Here is a 14,747-nt window from a genome sequence, read left to right as displayed (position 1 = left end):
TTTTTAATAATTTAATAAAAATTTTAAAAATAAACAAAACAAAACAACAACACTGCCAGGGCCTAATGTACCCAAAATCCATAGAAAATGCAAATTAACCAGCTTGAGAAACCACCAGCACTGCCCCTACTCCCAACATTTAAAAGAAAAGGTTCATTTGCTTCCTCCTACACTGAGAACAGGAGCACGGAGGAGAGAGAATTTTCCTAACAGTTTCAAGGAAAAATTCTGCTGTAGTGATGGTCCTGAAAGTCTTTCAAAGGCCCATGTGTTATAGGTTCAGTAAGAGAGTGTTGGAATTAGAAGGTACTGGACCTTCAAGATGCAGAGCCTGGCTTAGTCGTTCTGTGGGTCCTCAAAGAGGGCTGTAGCACCGTTATCCTTTCTTCATCTACTCATCTGTTAACAGACACCTAGACTGATTGATTCCCGTCCTGACTACTCTGTGTCCTCAAGTCCTTGGAAATGACACACTAAACACTATATTTTTTAAGTCACAGCAAAAAAAAGTGTGAACAACAGAAATAATGCATAAGAAACCACTGTTACTTTTAAAAGTGTTTAAACACCTAAACCACCTAATGAGTTATGCTTATCCATAAAAATAAATTAATGCATGATAGAAAATATTTGAATGGGGGACCATCACGGATAGACTATTGTCTCAAATCACAGGGAAATGAAACTAGGTGAGTAAAACTGTTTGTTCTACTGAGTGACTGGGCCTAAATAAACAGGCACCAAACTTGATCGATGTACCGTAAACCAAGTCATAACAATGTTCGTGGCTGTATCGTTGTCTAACACTTTTCTGAGAATGTCTCATTTGTTTGAGTCATTTTAGGACATGGGAAGCAAGCAGCACCCAGCGTCTTAACTGACCGGTTGAAGTCAGTATCTGTCAATGTCTGTATTAAAGAGACAGGACGTACATGGGAAACCTGAGGTCAAAGACCTCTCTTGAGAAAGGCGTGTGTGCCACAAGAAGACTAACACTAATTATTGTGAAAACTACACTACCCACACGACGTGCCGGTAAATCAGCTTCTGTAGGAGTGTAGGACAGGAGGGGATTGTGGGTCCAGGTGATTGTGAGGAAGGTGACATCCTTTTCTGTTAGTCTTGAAGTCAGCTTACGAGCCTACGGGGTTTTGCGTTTATTTAGCAAAACAAACCTAAGTAAAATAGATCTTCAAACTTTTCTTTCCCTCTCTGTTTTAAAAGACAAGTGCAATGCTCCACAGCCACCAACCATAAACACAAACACACATGGGCTTCTTTACAGTCCATGTAGAACAGAATGCAGGGCCTAGCCCAAGAACGGCCTGGAAAAGCCACTGATTTCTGAGGCTTTAACTTTCTCACTTCTTGTATTTTTAAAACGTATTGCCAGGCCCCCTAGCTATAGGAATCTACTTTGAGGTCACACACTATTCAGAAAGAATTGACTGAGGCAAGAGTATTGTGTTCATTGAAAACCAAGTTTTCTTTAAAAAAAAAAAATGAGATCTGAGCAAAATGTTACCACCTGGGTTTTTTTTTGCATTGCGTGCAACCAAGAGCTCTCCCAGAAGAGAATTTGGCTGACTATCTCCCCAAGCAATGGAAACACGATACGGATTATAGTTTCTGATAAGAATGACAGAAAAGAATATACAGAAAATTCCATCTCACCGCATCTGAAACTGTGCCAGTCACTTACTGCGGACAGTTGACGACTTCTGGATAGGAGTTCAAATCTAAAACCAGCTACTTGGAAAGTGGAGAGCCAAGGCCCAGCTAGCCTCCTACCTCCCTAATCTGCAGAGCAGATATGATAATAAGCTTGTTTCGAAGATTAACTCGGTGTTGGAGAAACACTTGGAACAACACTTGGCATAGAGCGCCGTGTGTCTATTATTAAGACACAAACTCTGCTATAACTTTGCTATTCAAGATGTTTCATTTGCATTTGTAAAGACAGTCTCATTTTTTTAGTGCAGGCACTCTCCCAGCGCAGCTAAATCTAACACGTCTTAAGAGATGATCTTTTAAAACTTGATGCCACAATAACTGACCATAGGAACATTATAATCCCATGATTTATTTAATATCTAGACCACATACAAAGATGTATTTATATTTCAAGGTTTTAGAAATGTCAAAGCAACATGCATTTTTTTTTAGTATTTTCTAAAAATCCAGAAAGCTCCTAGTTTAAGGGTTTCAAGAAATGTCCATTCAACTATTTTAGAAACTAAAATTATTTGGCAAAAATAAAGCAAAGCTCTAACCATTTTGAATCACTACAATACAGCCACAGGCAACCTTTTTTTGTGAGGTGGAAAATTAAAAGTTAAAAAGGAAACATTTAAAGGTAAAATCCTCCCAACTCCTCTCCTCCACACAGGGTAAGACAGCACACAGCTGAGGTGGGAAGGTTCATTCATTATTAATAGTGTTGGCACTGGGGCTTCCATGAGCAGACGTGGAAAACTAACAAGACCTAATCACCTTTCTCCAATTCCAGACTAATGCTGTCTCCCACAAAACATAGCATGTTCCAAATCAAGATACATCCAGGGTCCATTGCAGGCCTGCCTTTAGGTGCGAACAGAAACACTTATAAGGGGCTTTTCAAACACTCATCTGCAGGGGCATACACATCACAGGTCTCCAAGTCACCACCAGTGTGTCAGTACAGAACACCAGTAACTTTTACAAGGGGCACATGCAATATTCTACGGCAGCAAATGTTGCTCCCAAAAGGGACTACAAGCATTATGTTGGCTGAAGACGTTCTTTCCTGGCCTCTCTGATTCAACTTGTTCTCCCATAGATAATAATCAACCCTGTTCACTAAGTAGGTTTCGCAAAAAAAAAAAAAATAGCCCTACCTACTTTAATGACTTATGACAGCACTGAGGAAAAAAATACGCTAACAAGAGAAACAGTAATTTATCTGTCTTATTTTGTAATGATTATACTATCAACTCAGAAATATTCTCTATGCTGTCATATTTTCTTTAATGTGGGAGAAGTTTTTGCAAAGATAGAAACAAAAATACATTGTCCTTAGGTTTGAAGTTAGAATACGAAAACCAGGCTGAAAGAAAGGGGGAGATGAGAAACCACGGACTTTTTAATTGGAATGTATGTCTTGTCGCGTATCAATACCTGGGTCCTGGTTCCAAGCTGTGACTGTAAGGGAACCCTTAAGGCTGTGAGTCTGAGCCCCGACATGTGGCAGGTGTGCTTTGTGGGAGTTGGGGACTGAGACAGAGAAAGTGATGTACCAATTCTCTTCAAGGAAGTTCCATGTTTTTGTTTTGTTCTGTTCTACAGTGGTGGGGCTAGAACCCAAGGTCTTATACAAGCAAAAAAAAACAAAAACAAAAAACAAACCACTCTACCACTGACCTACATCCCAAGCCAAGAAGTTTTCCTTTTGTTTAAGTATCTGTCCGTCCTCTCTTGTATGTTTGTATTCTGCCCACTCCCTTTGAGGGATGTCATTGAACAAGTATTGGGTTGGTTTGCTTTTTAAAGTGTGTGCCAATGCAGCAAATGAGGGAAACCAATTATTGTTAGTGCCAGATACTTTTCCCCTAAAAATAAAAATGTTTAATAGTATGTCTCTCCTTTCCGGTAAGTGCAGAAAAAAAAAAAATAAGACATCTACCCAAAAGTCTGTCACCAGCGAATACCCTCAAGAACCTTGACTCATCTAGCAACGGCCTGGGAGTCAGGAAACGCAAAGACAAAAAAGAAAAAGGAAAGGAAAGACAACACAGGCTTCCCCCCGCCCCAGATTTCCTTCCAGTTTGGAGCCACCAGTTTTGACCAGATTCAGATTCACAGATTCTACAGACCTGGTCTTGCACGACGCCATACCTAGGCCACCCGGCCAGGAGGCGCTGCGGGCCAGTCTCCAGGGGCCACCCGCAGGCCGCCCAGCCCCCACCCCCTGGCGGCGGAGCCCGGCCCAGCACCCGAGTCGCGAGTTCTGCGCCGCCCGCCGGGGTTACTCGCGGTCATTCGGCTGCACTACCTAGCCCCAGCTTCTCTGTCGGTGCTCGGCCCTAAATCGGCCCAAGGAACAAGCAGCAAAAAGCAGGAAGATGGGTTAGGGAATGAGGGGGAAATGGACACCCCAGTTTGAAGTTTCTGCGGGCTCTCTTAAGTTTTCTGTCTTTAGAAGGAACAATACTCGTCTCCCACTTTGCGCCAGGGGCTGCAGCTTTCCAGAGCGCAGTTAAGCCCGTGGGTAGGACCCCCAGGTCAAACAAAGCCCCGAGTCCTCAAACACGCGCTGACACAAAAAGATTGCGTTTGGGACACTTCCTACTCGAGTTCTTTGGAAACAAGGACACGCCGCCCCAGTCCCGAGGAGCGGATCTCCAAGTCAGAGGCCAACACTGACCTCTTTAATAACGGAGTGGGTAGTCTGATGTGACACTTGTGGGCGACGGCCGACCCGGAGCCAGACAAAGGGAGATGCTTCGCAGAGGATCCTTGTCTCCCCACCTCAGTGGCTGCGCCCCTAGGACGCCCGAGAACCCTGGCTCCCATTACTCCTGAGGTCCATCTCGCAGGCCAGAGATGCTCTCCAAGGTCTCAGGCTTACCGGACACCCGAGTGCGGCAGCTGTGCGTCTCAGGGTCGTCACGGCCCTTCCCAGACCTCCTCCTTCAAGTTATGCCTCCCCTGCCCTATTTGCATCCCTAGAGGTAGGAGATATGGGGGTTCAAGGACCAAAGTCCCGGAAACAGAGAGCTTCCCAGAGCTTCCTTGGCCCCGAAACAAAATGCCTAAGTCAGTGAAGAACCTCTTACCTGTCTTCCACTTTGGTGTTTGCGTCTGTTTCTCCCACCCTGCACAAACCCTTCCAGAAAGGGGGAGAGAAAAAGTGTGGGGGGGAACGGAGCAGAGCAGCGCCCCAAACCGGCTGTGGCTGAGCGGGTCCCGCGGCGCCCCTGCCCAGCCCTGCGCTGCGGAGAGAGGTGTGGGCTCGGCTGGTCCCGGCCCGCTCGCTCGCCCTCGGAATTGCTGGTTTTTGCCGCGACTAGTTCCTTTTATAGATTCGGCTGTGCCGAGCGCCGGGGTTACTACCGGTCAAACGCTGTTCTCTCCCTCTTCCCCCGCCCCCTTCCCGGCCTCTGTTTATGTAGTTCAGTCACTCAGCAGAAAGCACGTGGAGCCGCGGCCCGCCCCTTAAACGGGCGACGGTGCGCCTCGGCGGGCACCCGGGGCGCACGGTGACGTTTGCACGGGGTCTGCTTTCGCAGCCCCTGCACTGACCTAGACAGCCTCGAGACCGAGAAACTCTGGGCTTGAGGTGCACCAGGGAGTCCGCATTCCCTGAGCGGAGGTAATGGGGGTTGGGGAGTGGGGGGGCGTGGCGACGCTTCTTCTAAACTCTTGCTTTCTGCAATAGTTTAGGGGTTTCGGTTGCTTGGTTGCTTGCTTGCTCGGTTGCTTGGTTAGTTGGAAGGGATATTTTTGTGCCCCTCCTCCCTCCTTTTGTTAGTTTACTCAGCCCCCAGGTTGGATAGGAAGGCTGACCGGTCCAGAACCCTATCATTTTCTCTCTTTTCCTTTCAAAGCCCTAGATGGGGTGGGGAGAGACGAGGGGGAGGAGTGGAGGGTGGGTAGCGTGATTATCAGCCTGATTTTGCTTTCAGTCTCAAACCTTGACTTTGATTTTTCAAAAAACCTGCTGCCTTCAAGAGTCCCAGTCACACACACACACACACACACACACACACACACACACGGGGGGGGGGGGGGCAGAAAGACAGAGCCTTAAGAGGATCATGAAGAGTTCCTTGCTTCTCTTTCTAAATAACGGGGGGGGGGGCACTTTATTTTCAATATGATGCCCAAGGCTAGGATTTTAACTCATAAGGCTTTTCAAAACACGCTTAGACTGCCTTGGGAAATTACATAACCACTCAAGATCGCCATCAGCTTCTCTCGGTTATTTCCATGGGCAATCAGATACCAGACTGCCCCACACGACACAGGCAAGAGGCCTCATACTACAAGCCTACAAGGTGCATCCTGCAATAAGCTAACAAACTGAAATAAAAATCTCCTTCCTTGATAAAGACAGCGGCTTCGAAAAGCAGCTTCACACTTCAGCTCCTCAGTTGGATCTGAACCTGGGTAGGGATGGTGTAAAATAGCTGTTCCTAACATCATTCTCTTCTCGGCCCAAGCTTCATCATATTCCAGAACTACCAAGCCTGCCAAAAGACCACACACGCACACACACACACACACACACACACACCTCCTCCATTGACAATTGGTACTTGCAAGCCACAACCTAGGGCAGCTGTGGTCACAAGAGTGGATTTTGATGTTAAACTGGACCAAAGTTAGATGAAGTTTTATTGTCTTTATTTTCATTGAGACAGAGTCTTAGGTAGTCTGGTGGTAAGCTCAATAACCTTGAATTCCTGACCCTCTTGATTCCACCTCCCCAGGCCTAAAATTACAGGAGCCGGGTACCACGCCCAGATTGTACAGTGCAGGGAGATGAACCGGGTTTCTTGCATGCTAGGCCAGCACTCTGCCAACAAGCCCCGTCTTTAGGCCTTGTGTTTTCTCATCTTTCAAGAAAAGAGAATATTCTCTAGGTCTCCGAGGAGTTTTCTGAAAGGGAATTTGTTGAAAGCTTTAAGTCCTTGGAAGAAGGACACCATAAACAGAATCTTTCTGACTGAGCATCAGTGGCATTTTTTAGTGACATCCGGAGCCTATAAACTATTTCCTGTGCCAGGCTTTCAAAAGTCCAGTACTAGCAAAGAATTTAAAATAATGTCAATGACCATCTGTGTAAGAAGAAGAATGCCTAAGGGAAAACTATCACTCTTCATATGGGTTTAGTAAGATTAGATCTCTCTCTCTCTCTCTCTCTCTCTCTCCCCTCCTCCTCCGCATACTCTTGTGGCTCCCAAGAGTAGGTCCCCAGCATGACATAGTGGCTCACAACTCTCTAACTCATGTTCTAGGAGCTCTGACACAATCTGACACCACAGTCACCTGCCATGTATAGGTACACACATGTGCATACAAACATAACACTTGTGTACATAAGCCCATTCTTGATCTTAAAAGTAAAAGCTAACATCCTGGGGCTCTCTACTGGGAAGTAGGCAACAGTTAGGCACCATGCAAATCAGGGAGTTAAGATGCTAGAGGAAGGTGAAAGACTAGGAAGAAAGATGCCCCAGGCAGAGCATCCCTGGACCCTCACTATGTGAAGGCAATGGCTCTGAAGCCAAACTTGATCCCTTTAACTAAGAATCTGCCCGCCCACTCAACTCACTGCAATGAATAAACCAGCACACAGCGATGTTGGGACTGTGTGTACATACCTGTTCTGTAGCTCTCTATCCTTAAGCGCATGCAGAGACCAAATGTTTCATCCACGTTACACACGACATTTGTCTGTTGACACCGAGTGGCATGCTGATGCCAGTGGGTGAGCATCATATCACACAACTGCTGGAGTTCAGCAATTAGAACTTATTTGAGATCACCCTTCCAAGAGAACGAAATTTCAAAGCAGGAATCTCTCCCTTCCAGCCTCTGAGTGTCTCTGGCTGGTTTGTTCTGCGAGTGCTTCCAAGAGCTTTCCCTCCCACATCTTCTGAAACCTACAACGTTTTCTCCAAAAACTCAAACCTTGTCCTAGCGAGCCCTTTCTACATAAATGGGGAGGCCCTTTTTCCGTTGCTGTTGCTCTGAAGTAGGAGCTTCCATAAATGCGCCATGTGTGGCTTGAGGTTCTATTCTGAGATGAACCTGGGATCTTCTAATTTTAGGCTTGACCTTCAGGCAGCTGTGACTGTGCAGACCTTGTTAGAGGTCATAGAGATACAAAAAGCTCAATTTTATCATTCCATGAAGGCTTTCAAGTCAAGATTCCATGAAGGGTGATGCTTGGAGGATACCTTTCATACATATCTAGCAGCCACTCTATATAGACCTTATTTAAAACAAAGTCTTTTTTTTAAAAAAAAAATAAAGATGATTTTCACTGCATGGGTTGTTTCTTGACTGGTACGCCTACTGTTTGGTTTCCAGCAGATGAAAAAAATAGAACAATGCAGAAATTCGGTGAAGAATCTCTAAAAATATTAATAAAACGATCTTCCAAGAATTTGTAGTGAAATTTGTAGTGTAAGAAAACCTACTGACCAATCATTAGAGAATGAAATATAGTTCAGATTTTCAAAAAGAGGACTCGAGACAGTCCAGCCAGTAAAGTATTCAGCATGCAAGCATGAGGGCCTGAGTTTGTATCCCCAAACCACGTCAGAAAGCAGGTGTTGTACCAATAATCCCAGGCTGTTCTGTCCAAGTCAGTGACACAAAGAATAGAGAATTCCTTTCATTATTAGAATACACAGAGAAATACCTAAAACTCAGACTGACAGTTTATAACTGGTAATGTTGATGGCCTCTTTTAGGTACTTAGGCTATTTGAACTCTGGTATTTGACACTGTTGGCCACACCTGCCTTACTGTAGCTAGTTCTTCAATTGCATGAGCCTGGTTCTTTTCTGGCTGTTCTGCTACTTTAACCACCCCCCTCTCTGTGTGTGTCAGCCACACACACACGTTAGCACAGGCACTTGAGCATCCACGCACACACACTCACAGGTTTTCTTCTCTGTTTCTATATGTTCTTCTATGCAGATTCTCTGCGGCTTGGTTCACTTTAACTCTGTCCTGGGTGTGCTGCAGCCAGTTCACACTGCTCAGAAGGGCCAGCTGTGCCCTTCAGCAACCCCACAATAGGCATCCTCAGGGCTAACTTGAAATGGCCAGCATCATGAAGATTTATTCCATTGAGAATGGTAAATCAGAGCTTGTTTGCTTGGTTTTTCTTTTTCATTCCTCCTAGCTTTGATTTGATTTTGTTTTGTTTTCCTTAAGCAAGCCACTTATCAACATTTATCAGCACAAAATGTTGAAGACATTCTGCAAGTTACAAAGCACACACACACACAACATTTCTTATCTCCCCTTTAAATCTTTCCTCAGAAAAACAAAACAAACAAACAAAAAACTTCACTTAAAAACATCATTGACTCTGCAGAATCACAAGGTTAACATTTCTGTCTCTGTCTCCACCTTTCTGTTCTCATTTAAAAGAACTTCAGGGCCAAGGTACTGCTTCTGAACCTTTTAAAGGTTTTCGTTTACCTCCATCCCCACTGCTGACTTCAAGCCTGGAATGTGGCCCTCTCTGTACTGCAGGATCCTGCAAAAGGCTGCTCCTTTCTCCTCCTAGTCATCTTCCCTAGAGGAAAACTGGTCACTTGGGGAGGAAGGAAGAGGGAAGGTAGTTAAATCACACTAAACAAAAACAATCATCACGCGCATCCCCCCCCCAACCTGAAACAAGCACGCTTCTTATTGTTGTCCTTAGCTGCCAAAAACAAACAAAACTGCACTTCAAGTCCCTTCAGATGACCTAGGAAGTGTTTTGAACCTGTAGCATCTGAAGGCCTTTGAAGGTGATTGTACATCAGGATTCCAGCTTCATCCTCTCCTTCCCGTCTTCCAGCTGCCTGCTGCCATCCCACAGACTGAACCATGTGCTTTCCTAGGGTTTGGAAACCCTTTCCATCAGATCCACCTGAGCCATCCGATTACACTGTTAGCCTGGAATATAGAAGACGTAGTCTGTTGTAGCATTAAGAGTAGATAAGAGGGAGACCTTTCAAGTATTCAAATCGTAAATAACATTTATCCCCAGCTCAAGTCTATCGACATGCCTCTCCGCAGATTCACAGAGGGAACTTACACATAAGGACACATGTGTGAGAAGAAAATAATTGGACTTGGGGGATTAAAGAAAGCCCAGTCTTTATTATAGCAGAGTTTCTGCATCTGCATTTCCCCCCTTATTCAGAGTCCTTTCCTGACACTGAGGAATCCACATTCCTGGCAGTGATTTGGGGATGAGGGATGGTTTTATGCCTTTGCCAAGAGTTGTCCTTCTCTGTGACACAAAAGAATAAGTCTTAAAAGATAAATCCTAAGAAATGGTCCAGATCTCCTTCTCCTAGCTTCCAAAGAAACAAGTCTCTTTTCCCTTCCTCTTTGTGGACCCTGGGGACCACCTTCCAGGAGGCATTGGCTGGCATTTATTGTCCTCAGGATGATGGTGGACCCTTTTTTGAGGACCCTATGTGGATTCTCAACAGTTGTTTAAACAGAACCAACATTCATGCTATTGAAAGACCAAATTTCCAACTGCGCTGGGACCCTCCTGTTTCCCCCTCTGTGGTCATGCTTCTGGTGTTGGGATGTGCTGTGAAATCTGAGTCATGTTTTAGCTGGTCCCAGATTTAGCTGGTGTCTGAAGGAAACGTCCTCCAGGCTTCAGGGCCTGCTGCAGTACTTACATGAACACTGATCTCGTATGATCCTTTCTTGACTGGTCCTTCACCCACCTCAATTCAGTAAGAAGTCTGAATGCTCAGCACTGGGGCTAGACAGCCTTGACATGATGTCTAAATGAGAAAAGAAAGCAAAATGGAGGAGTTGAGACACACACACACACAAAAATCACAGGTTAAAAGCAAGGGGAACGTGGAAGAACGGTGGTGTGAACCGTGAGGCCACAAGGTGATCGTCAGCCTAACATCTTGGACCAGGAGACTCAGACCCACTAATTGACTGGAAGAAATTTGTGATAAGAGAATGTAAAAAAAAAATACAGTGACGGGGCTGGAGAGATGGCTCAGAGTATTTGCTGTTCAAACATGAGGACATTAAGGGACATTGAGCAACCACATGCAAAGCTAGGAGTGGTGGGCTGAGGGGTGGGTAGGGAGTGCAGGGTCGATGGTGCTTGTCTCCAGGTTCAGGGGGAGTCCTTGTCTCAAATAACAAATGAGAGATCAAGAGACCCCACATTCTCAATGGCTTCTATCCATGAGCACACCAAACAAAAAAACAAACAAAAAACTAACGAATTAAAAAATAAAATATGATCCAGCACTTGTTCAAGAATATTTTTCACTTATTGCTTACAAGAGTGATCATTTCAAAGCAGTTTAATCATCTAACCACATAAAGATTCTCCATAAACTCTGCTAAATTCACATGATAGAATGTTGTACAGCCATGAGAAATTAAAATGATGTTTGTTTTTAAAGATTAATGACACAAGAAACTGTCCATGGTAAATGTTAATTGAAAAAACAAAGATATAGTTCTATGCATACGTGATTCATATTTAGAAGGTTTTTGATATATTTATAGTTTTTTTCATTGAACATATTTGCATAGAAATTACTGATGACTCTTACCTAGATGTTAGCAGCCGTTCTCTGTGGGTAGTAAGACTATGAGTCATATTTTCACACATATCTGTAGTTTTCAGTTTTTCTGGGATAAGAAGGTTTAATTTTTAGTTAGGAAAATACAGTTTATAAATAATCAGTGGGGAAAAGAGAGTTTACAGCTGCTGGCGGAAAACCGTAATTGCCACGTGAAAACAGCTATCCTAGCATGTTTGGTTGGTTGGTTTTCTGAGACCGGGTTTCTCTGCGTAACAGCCCAGCTTTCCGAACTACCTTTGTAGACCAGGCTGGCCTCGAACTCACAGAGATCCGCCTGCCTCTGCCTCCGGAGTGCTGGGATTAAAGACGTGCACCACCACCACCCAGTCTGTCCTAGCATATTTTAGAAGCATGTGTGTCCACTGACAATGAGCAGGAGAGAACCTGAAGAAGACAATTAAGACTGTTGTGAGAAACTTGTGTGACGATGTATGTGCTGTGATTGGTGTAATAAAAAGCCAAACAGCTAATAGCTAGGTAGGAGGTATGAGCAGGATTTCCATAAGAAAAAGAAAGAGGAGAAGGAATCCAGAAGTGCAGAAGCGAGGAACAGAGAGGAAACAGGAGATACGAGATGAAGGAGAGGCAATGCAATGTGATAGGGCTTAGATTAATACAAATGGGTTAATTTAAGTTACAAGAACTAGTTAGGAACAAGCCTAAACTAAGACAGAGCTTTCATGATTACTAAGGAGTCTCCACAGGAAGCCTGAAGGTAAACAAAAGGTGCAAGAAGAAAAATAGCACTACAGGGGGAAGGGGTGGAGTGGGGGGCAGTGAGGTGAAGGTGGAGAGGCAACAGGTCAGGGAAATCATGCAGGCAGCTAGGGAGACAACGCGTCCCTGGGTGAGCCCTCAGCCTGTGACTGAGAGCATTTTCAGTCCCTGCGATAAGGTCATCATCTGTTCTGCAGACACTCTGTCATCCGGTGTTCTGGGAAATGGCCAGTGTGTCATACACATACAGCACACGACAGTGAAAACCAAACTTGGACTTCAAATGCTTCATTTTCTTAAAACCGTGTCATGGCAAACCCAAATGAGAAAATATACCTTCCTCATTGGAACTACAGAGTCATGGTAACTTAATTATAAAAAAAACCTGGGTGCTTGAAAAGAAGTTGTTTTTAAGTCAACCGTCAAGTCATTCAGGCATAATTTTTAAATTGAGTAAGAAATGGCTTTTTCATGAGATTCCCTCAGTCACCCTGTTGTAATAGCAGCGGGGCTGCATCCCCAGCACCCTGCCACCTGGCTAGCTTATACCCCGAAATAATTACACGGGCACTGTATTCTTTTAAACACTGCTTGGCCCATTTCTATCTAGCCTCTTCTAGGCTAACTCTCGCACCTGGACTAGCCCATTTCTAATATTCTGCTGTAGCCCACGAGGTGGCTTTCCAGGGAGATTCTAGCCTACGTCCATCCTGGGTCGGAGCTTCATAGCGTCTGCCTGCCCGGGAGCAGGGCATGGCGTCTCTTCTGAGGTGTCTGCTCCCGAGAGGAGAGCTGTCGAGTCTGAACTCACTTCCTCTTCCTCCCAGCATTCTGTTCTGTTTACTCCACCCACCTATGTTTTAACCTATGAGGGCCAGCCAAGCAGTTTCTTTATTTTTTTAACCAATGACCTTCCTCCATCAGTCACCCTATACATAAAATTATACTTTATATCTAGTAAGGGTTCAATATTTGATTTTCAACCCCATAAGCATTTTGCAGTTATTTTTCTCCAACCCAAGAATTTGCACCTTGCATATCAAAGGCAACGACTTACAGATATTCTTATAATGTATTTATAATCCACACGTATTCAAAGGTGGAGAGTTAAATAGATCAACAGAAATAATATTTGGTTCAGCAGTGTTAGAGTATGTAGCTTAAGTGGCATTTTGTAGTATATTCACGCAGAACCTTTTTAGGGTGGTATGACATTTAAATTAATCTATTTTTTTTCCTTTGTCCAGTCCTCTTACCTTTGCTTGTTATTGGATATAGATTTACTTTTCATATAATATATATAATCTGACTACAGTTTCCCTTCACCCTACTCCTCCCAGATCTTTCCCACCTCCACACCCATCCAAATCACACCTCTTTTTGTTCTCATTAGAAAGCAAACTGGCATCTTTCAAAGACAGACAGACAGAAAGAAAGGGAGGGAGGGAGGGAAGGAGGGAGGGAGGGAAAAAACAAAAAAAGGAAGGAAGAAAGGACTAATAATTTAAAAAAGATAAAACAAAAGCAAACACATCAAAATAGGACAAAACAAACGGAATGAAAGGGGGACCAAGAAAAGGCACAAGAAACAAACATAGACCCACAAGTTTTTTTACACTCACCAGTCCCATAAAAGTATTAAACTGGAAGCCATAATGTATACCCAAAGGACCTGTAGGATTAAAGGAGGGAGAAAAATAAGGATAAATAAAACAAAAATTAAAAATAAGGTATTTTAAAAAGCCCTGGCAATACATTATGAGACAAGGAACCTCCAAAGTTTGTTTTTTGCTGGGCATGCAGCCTTCCCTTAGAAGTACTTTGTTTTCCCAGCGAGAGTCCCTTGGAGAAAACTAAATTTTCATTGCTAAGTGGTTATCAGGTGGATATAGCTTCTGGGTTAGGGATGGGGCATGTGTCCTAGGGATGGGGGCATGTATATTCTTGTCCTTTCACCTCTAGAACTCTGTCTGATGCATATTTGAACATGCACAGTGAATGCTGCCTCATCTCTGTGAGTTCATATATGCTTCCATCCTGTGAATTTAGAGGGCCTTGCTTCCTTGCTGTCCTCCATCCCCTCTGCTTCTTCTGCTTCTTCTGCCTCCTTTTCCTCAGAGTGTTCTGAGCCCTGAGGGGAGGGATTTGATAGAGACATCCTATTTAGGGTCTCTCTCTCTCTCTCTCTCCCTCTCTCTCTCTCTCTCTCTTTCTCCCTCCCTCCCTCCCTCCTTCCCTCCCTTTCTCCCTCCCTCCCTCCCTCGCTGGCTGTGGGACTCTGTTCCCATCTGCTGTACGAGGAAACTTCCCCGGTGGCTGGGCAAAGCACTGATTTATGAGTAGCAGAATGTCCTTTGGAGTTTTTTGTTGGAGGGGGTGGTGGGGTTTGTGTAAGTTTTTGTTTATTTTTTGTTTTTCATTCATTCATTCATTCATTTATTTATTTATTTATTTATTTATTTTGAGGCAGGGTTTCTCTGAGTAGCTCTGATTGTCCTGGAACATACTCTGTAGTCTAAACTGACCTCGAACTCAGAGATCCATCTGCCTCTGCCTCCCAAAGACTGGGATTAAAGACCTGTGACACCACAGCTCAGTGCCTTAGGAATTTTTTTAATTGTTGTTGTTTTTATTTTTTCCTTTTTAATTCCTACATTTTGTTGTTGTTTAGAATAGTAG

At 44.2% G+C, this 14,747-nt stretch overlaps 1 protein-coding gene across 2 annotated transcripts in view; it reads right to left on the bottom strand.

Moving 5' to 3' along the window:
- Abca1 (ATP binding cassette subfamily A member 1) overlaps positions 1-5,146 on the bottom strand; it is a 121,892-nt gene extending 116,746 nt beyond the window's left edge. The window contains exon 1 of one of the 2 annotated variants that reach the window (XM_075967212.1): positions 4,815-5,146. The gene's annotated coding sequence lies outside the window, so the exon portion shown is untranslated. The remainder of the gene's footprint in view (positions 1-4,814) is intronic. The other variant, XM_075967211.1, reaches the window with a different exon arrangement.
- Positions 5,147-14,747: the final 9,601 nt, after the last annotated feature.

The sequence above is a fragment of the Microtus pennsylvanicus genome, chromosome 3, assembly GCF_037038515.1.
Source record: "Microtus pennsylvanicus isolate mMicPen1 chromosome 3, mMicPen1.hap1, whole genome shotgun sequence".
Lineage (NCBI taxonomy): Eukaryota > Metazoa > Chordata > Mammalia > Rodentia > Cricetidae > Microtus > Microtus pennsylvanicus.
This window is presented reverse-complemented; position numbering and strand designations above follow the sequence as displayed.